We start from the raw sequence: 7,302 nt of genomic DNA, 5'->3' as shown, positions 1-7,302 counted from the left end.
AAACTATTATTAATTTATTTATAAATATGTTTTTTATGTTAAAAAATTGTATAATTATTATTTTGTAATATTATATAATTTATAGGATAAATTGAAAATTTTTACCCCTATGATTTGGAAGAAATTAAAATCTAGGTCTTATGGTTTATAATTAGAATTTACCCCTAGGTTTGATAAAAAAATTCATAAATATTCTCTACCATAAGGACTATTTAGAGGATTTAACAAATCATAGAGACTATATATAAAGTTATATCAAGCCATAGGAACTATTTATAAAATTTAAAACCATATGAAATAACTTTTAACTTTATCTAAATTATAGGGACCAAATTTGAAATTTAACCTAATTTATAATACATTGCATAACATATATTTAAATTTAAAAAAATTTAAATCAAGTTTATAATATGATATTCTATATTTCTAAATGTTTTTATTTTTATTTTTATTTAATATAATTCTACATTTAAAATTTTAAAATACGAATTCTGGATATAATGAAAACATAAAAAATGTTGTTTTCATAATTTACACTATTTGGATCACAAAATTTAAATCAGTTTCCAAAAACAGAATTCGGATGGTTTGCCAAACACATAATTTCTAAATTCAGTGAATTTGAAAATATAAAACAGAATCTAGATTGCAAACCAAACAAACTCCTAATTTTTTTAAAATAGAGGTTAATTTGATGAAGTGAAAACATTTTTAGGTTAAAAATAACCATTTTTCCTAAAGTACGACTCTTATCGATTATCTCATGAAACGACAATTTTTATTTATTTATTTAAAAACTATAAAACTAAATAATAATAATAACAATAATAATACTTTTTTTTTAAAAAAATTATTTTTAAAAGAATAATAAGAATTCGTTTCTTTTTATTTATTTATAATTTATAAAAAGGGGCTTCTCTATTCAATTAACAGAGTATTTAGCCATTTTGGTTCATCCCCGAGTCTTTGCCATCTTCAAGATTTCTGACCTCTTCCATGGCGCATGGGATTCTAGGGTTTTCACTCTTCTTTCGGTATTTTGCATTTATATGCGACATTGTTGACATTACATTTTCCTTTTTTATTCTTCTTTCTTTTGCATCTTCTCTGCTATATTGATCGTCATTATTTGTATATAATAGCTCTGCCATTATATGTTTTTCTTTTGGCGGAGAACAATATTTTCTTTCTTTATGGACAAGATTTCTTCTCATCTGAAACTTGGTGACTGGAAGCAGAGTAATCTCTGCAAACCCAACCAACAGTTGCATTCGGAGGCTTCTTCCTTTCTTCTTTCTAGTCTTCAATGGAAAGATTTGGAACCGCACTTCCATTCCGCTCAAGCGATGATTCGGACGCAGTACCAGCAGCTTGAGCGACCGGGAGAAGGCCATCGCGTTGAAAGAATCACGGTTTGATGATGGAGAAATCATTACAAGCGCGCTCAGAGAATGTCAAGAAAGAAGGAGTCTATTTGGAAATACGGACAGAGCAGGTCGAGAAAGAATATGAGAAAGGGAGGATATTCCTAAAGGAGATTGAATCTTTAAAAGCTGACATGGGTTCATAGATGTTCTTGCTGGAAAAAGTTCGGGAAGAACTAAGATTAAAGGGGAAACCACACAAGGTACCGGCTGACGAACTTGAGTCAAAAGAAAAATATATTAGAGCTTTGATGAACAAATGTAATGAAAAGGCTAATAAAGAGGTGGAATTGGATTTAGCCCAAGAGAGATTAGGAGTTTTGTCGAAGGATATTAAATTGAAAGAAAACGAGTTTAATAAAGTATGCACTAGATTCTTGGATGTTGAGAAGGAGTTCGAGGAAAAGGAGAAGGTTTTTGATCAGCTCAGCATGGATCCAAACGAGAAGAGATTATATTTACATCTAAACAAGAAGTTGACTGGACCGAAATTGATTACCATGTGTAATTTTATTCATTCTCAAACAGTCTTCAGACACCTGCAAAACTTTGATTCAAGGTTCTTTTCACCAATAGTTGAAGAAAGAACAGCTAGGCTTTCAAGAAAGTTTCTTGAGGTGGCCCACACTTCTATTATGACAATTAAAGCTAATCTCACCAATTATTGGTCGAGAGGAAAGAGAAGATGCCATGAAGCTTGCAGTTGACTGGAAATTCAACATGAGAAGTGATACAAATGGGTCTATGGACGGATGCTGTTGGCTTCTTGCAACTTCTACTTCTTTCATATGGATTGCGAGGATGAGCTTTTAAAGCACTTTGAGCACATAGTGCTTCATGAACAGGCATTGGAATTGTGCCTCTCATGTTCGGGTATAAGCAAAAGATACAAGGTAACTTCCCATCAACGTTGGAACTTTGTTAAGGCTGTCTTTTAATGTGGCATTTTGGATCGAGAAATTATTTGTTTTATGTAACATATCTCATTATCTTGCATTTTGCAGAAATTGTACAAAAGCTTATTGGAACAAATCAATTTATTAAGGCTGTCAGGTCTATATGTGGATATAAGTTGGAATGCTTTCGACATGTACACATTCTGAACGAATATTTACGAGATGCTAAAAATGCCAAGTAAAAGCCAGCAAGAAGAAGAATACAGGTCAGGAAGATGTACGTGCTGCCGTGGTTAGTCCACTATTCTTGTGAAATCCTCAAAATATGAACATCGCTTTCTATTCTATGGTTTTTATTTTATATTTTTTTGCTAAGATATAGCTCTAACTGCTAAGGAGATAGATGCTGTGAAGTCGGTAATTACACGTGTCGAACATTGTAACCTTAGTCCTGAAAGCCCAACTTTGAGGGCTTGAAAAGCATATAACTTTCGTGGATAAAGGCGAATTTAATTATATATCATGTAACAGCTTCACTTGAAGAGATGAGAAGGTCGAAATGCAACAATCATGGTCAACCAACTCATTCGATGACTCAGCAACCACAACTATCTAAGGCCAATTTCAAAGCACAACTATCAAATCCGACCAACGGTGAAATGAAACCATTGCATTCAGAGCAACCCCGACAGCAGCATCCTCTGCAGAAGAAACACAGAAATACCCTTGACAGCCTCCTCCACTGTATGCTCCTCTTTAAGATCAAGCTCTTCAGTCTGCAATTTTATACTCTTTTCCATCTTGTGTAATTGTCTTTCTTTCCATTTGTCAATCATATCTCGAATTGTCTCAAGCTCCTCTTTTTGTTCGAGTTCTCCATTGCTCTCTTTAATCGTCTGTACAATCATACTAAAATCTGTAAACAGTATATAAACATTCCTCAAGTTCTTTACTATGTTCCTTATACACGTTTTGATGGATTCTAATTCTGATTCATGTGATAACACATGTCTTCAAAAAGAGCCTTCAACTTGCTCTCCATTGCACCAAACTCCTCTTTAAGATCAAGCTCTTTAGTCTGCACTTTTATAGTCTTCTCTATCTTGTCTAATCTTCTCTCTTTCCACCTAGTGGCGATCATATTTTGAATTGTATCGTGCTCCCTTTCTTTCAGTTTGCATTCTCCATTGCTCTCTTTAATTGCCATCTAGATTGCATCATATTGCTTCTCCTTGATTGCAAGCTCTTCTTCATGTTCTTGAAACAATGCTCTTATCGATTCAACACTCTTCTGCTAGAACTCACATTCCATCGATCGCTCTTCGGTTAACTACATTATGCCATTTAATTTTTGTTCTTTTAATTCCATCACATGTTCACAGTGGTCAATCCTCTTTCAAACCACATCAAAAGCCCCTTCTCCTTTTCCTCAAACTCCTCACTTCTCATGTTGAATTTCCAGTCAACTGCAAGCTTCATTGCATATTCTCTTTCCTTTGGACCAATAATGGGTGAGATCTGCTCTAATTGTCTTGAAAAGAAGTGTGGACCACCTCAAGAAACTTTCTTCCAGGCCCAGTTGTTCTTTCTTCAACTGTTGGTCAAAAGAACCTAAAAATCAGATTCAAGACAAGTTTTGCAGGGTCTGAAGACTGTTTTAAGAACGAATAAAATTATACATGGTATCAATTTCGGTCCAGTCAACTTCGTGTTCAGGTGGAAATATAAACCCTTCTCGTTTGGTTCCATGCTAAGTTGATCAAAATCCTTCTCCTTTTTCGCGAATTCAATCTCAACGTCCAAGAATCTCGTGCATACTTTATCAACCTCGTCTTCTTTCAATTTAATATCTTTCGACAAAACTCCTAATCTCTCTTGGGCTAAATTCAATTCCACCTCTTTATTAACCTTTTCATTATATTTGTTCATCAAACCTCTGACTAGATTGATATGTTTTTTTTTTTACTCAAGTTCGTTAGCCAATACCTTGTGTTGTATTTCCTTTAACCTTAGTTCTTCCCTGCCTTTTTCCAGCAGTAATATCTGTGAATCCATGTCAGCTTTTAAAGATTCAATCTCCTTTAGGAACGTCCTCCCTTTCTCATATTGTTTCTCGAGCTGCTCTCTTCGTCTTTCCAAATAGACTTCTTCTTTCTTGACATTCTCTGAGCGCGCTTGTAATGATTTCTCCGCATCATCAAACCACGATTCCTTCAATGCGATGACTTTCTCCCATTGCTCAAACTCTTGGTACTAGATCCGAATCATCTCTTGAGCAGAATGGAAGTGAGATTCCAAATCTTTACATTGAAGACTAAAAAGAAGAAAGGAAGAAGCCTCCGAATGCAACTGTTCATGGGTTTGCAGAGATTACTCTGCGTCCAGTCCCCAAGTTTCAAATGAGAAGAAATCTTCTCCATCTGGGACAAGATTCTCTTTGAAAAAAAAGAACATATAACACAACTATTAAATACAAATAATGGCCACCAATATGCCAGAGAAGAAGTAAAAAAAAGAACAAGAATGAAGGTAACAGGAAACGTTAATGTTAACTATATTGCTGTGAGTGTAAAACACAGTACTGAAACCGGGTGAAAATCCTAGAATCATGACGTGGAAGAAGTTCAGATATCAGAAGATGGAGAGTGATGAATAAAAATGGCAAATCCTGTGTTTGCTTTTCCCCTACCAATCCCCATATATATATACAAAAGAAGAAGCAAAGAATTCCAAATAAATCAAGAAAAATTATCATTAGTTAATTATTTATCTTTTTTCTCTAGTTAACTGTTGTATTGCGATCATAAATGTTAGGATGAATTATAAAATTTAAATTTATCCGTTTAACTCTGATAATTTAGCATTTTTTTTCACTTGGTGGCTTAAAATTTATAGGTTAAGATATGATATTGTATCTATAGTTTGGTTCCTACATTTTAATTCTCGAAGTTTGAGTACTTTCAATGTTGTCAAGAAGTCGATAATTTAAAAAAAAATCGAGCAAAAGGATTTCTGTCATCGGCTGTTGTGGATAAATTTGGACTAGAAAACAAAATAGACGTTTCGATATGGAATATCAGACCATAATTTAATTCTTATGTTAATTTTGTTATAATTTTATAATTTGTTAATTTGATGATTATCAACTTTTGTAGCTTGTTTTTACATTTTTTTTCTATTTATTAATTTTTATGTGTGGTTTAGTTAGGAAAATTGCAAAAAGAAAAAAAAAATGTAAGTTTTTAATTTCGTTTTATTTTTAAAATGTCTATACCATTTGGGTGTGAGCTACATTTGGCATTGTTTTAAAAATTTCGAAACTAGCCAGTTAAAAAAATTAGCTATTTGAAGTATTGGATTAAAAAGAAGGATGAAAAGAGTTAAGGAAGGCCCAAGAAGGAAATGTAGCCCATACCACCAGTCGAGTCGAGCCTAAAGAAACCCTAGGGTTTCAATAGGTCTTTGGAGCCTTGGGGAGATCAAATTCCAAATAGGATCAAGGAATGAGAAAGATTATAAATAAATCATAAGATAACTGACTTAAGCATCGGAGCTCTTTTTTTTTTGTTTTGCAGGTCTTCTCTTGCTCATACAAATTTATCCTTGATGTGTCACATGAACGCCGGGTGTATCTTTCCTGTCCAAAATAGGTCTTCGAGCCTTGGGGAGATTTCGATTCCAAATAGGATCAAGGAATGAGAGAGATTATAAATAGGTCATACCAACACTAGAGGAGGTAATTGATAGTTCTGATTTCTTTTCTACATTATAGTTCACACACTGACTTAGGTATCAATGCCATTTTTCTTTGTTTTGTAGGTCTTTTCTTCCTCAAATTACAAAATTACAGGTGATGTCACGTGAAGGCTAGGTGTATCTTTCCTTTCCAAAATTTGACATCAACAATTGATGTTGTCGTGAGAAACAAATTGTTATATTGATAATATGCATACTTTACAAGGCAGTTTCAACTTGTCGGACAACCCTCCACATGAAGCAGTGGTATAGACTATGCCTAGGAGTCTGAGTCGAGGCTAAGGCGATTAATGTTAAGTTCGAGTTGAGGCCGAGGCGACCAATATCAAGTTCAAATTGAGGATGATGTGAGCAATATTGAGGCCAAGAAGACCCAGTTGAAGTGAAAAGCAAAGGTCAAGACTACAGAGATGGAGGATTAGAATAAAGAGTAAAGACCGAAGCTGAGGAGACCAAATTGAAGCGAAGAGCAAAGACCGAGGCTGATAAGACCAAGTTGAAGCAAAGAACAAATGACTAAAATAAAACATTTCCTACATATCTGGGGATAAAAATAATTGTTCAATTTAAAATAAACTTAAAATCTTAAGGGTTAAAAGTGTAATTCTTCCTAAATTAACTTATAATAGACACACTTTTCTGGTAAGAAAATGTATATTTTGAGAGATTTAGTATATAGACATTGTCACACATGTCTTAAAAATAGCCAACTATTTGAAAAGTTTGTTTAAAACTATAATATATTACGATTAATATTGAGTCTCTAAAATTTCAAATCATAAGTAAGAGTAAGAAAAGAAACCAATAAAATTTACGTAAATCCCCTGCACAGTTTGACCTATTACCAAGTTTTCTCAAGAGGACATGAATATAATAAAATTACACTTGAAGAAAATAATGATAAAGAAAAAAAAAATCAAATAAAAGAATTTATGATGATGAGTTAATAGCTTTGAAAAAAAAAATGGCCAAGTAGAAAGAGAGAATATTTTTTAATTTATCCTGATTGAAGAGGCAATGAGTTAAATCTTTACTTGGACCCAAGGCATGTCTAATAATTAATGATTTGCCCCTCAAGTGACCGACATGATACATTCAAAAGTCATCTAATAATGTGACTTTCTTTGGAGGGCTTTGACTTTGACTATATATATATATAGTATGTAGTTATATTGATCCGATGATATAATATGTTTCATTTACGTGATAGAAATGTTACTAAAAAA

General features: G+C 33.3%; 1 long non-coding RNA gene across 4 annotated transcripts; it reads left to right on the top strand.

Annotated features, from left to right (window-relative positions):
• Positions 1–938: 938 nt before the first annotated feature.
• On the top strand, positions 939–6,750 carry LOC120088203. 4 transcript variants are annotated; one of them, XR_005484861.1, is made up of 5 exons: positions 939–2,317; positions 2,429–2,612; positions 2,852–6,056; positions 6,140–6,170; positions 6,286–6,750. It is a non-coding gene; the product is annotated as an uncharacterized LOC120088203 (long non-coding RNA). The 4 variants fall into 4 exon arrangements; XR_005484859.1 differs by having other exon boundaries at positions 6,140–6,750; XR_005484860.1 differs by having other exon boundaries at positions 945–1,034; positions 1,239–2,317; positions 2,852–6,750.
• Positions 6,751–7,302: the final 552 nt, after the last annotated feature.

The sequence above is a fragment of the Benincasa hispida genome, chromosome 10 (assembly GCF_009727055.1).
Source record: "Benincasa hispida cultivar B227 chromosome 10, ASM972705v1, whole genome shotgun sequence".
Classification (NCBI taxonomy): Eukaryota; Viridiplantae; Streptophyta; class Magnoliopsida; order Cucurbitales; family Cucurbitaceae; genus Benincasa; species Benincasa hispida.
The sequence above is the reverse complement of the archived record's forward strand: the minus strand, read 5'-3'. Positions and strand labels throughout refer to the sequence as shown.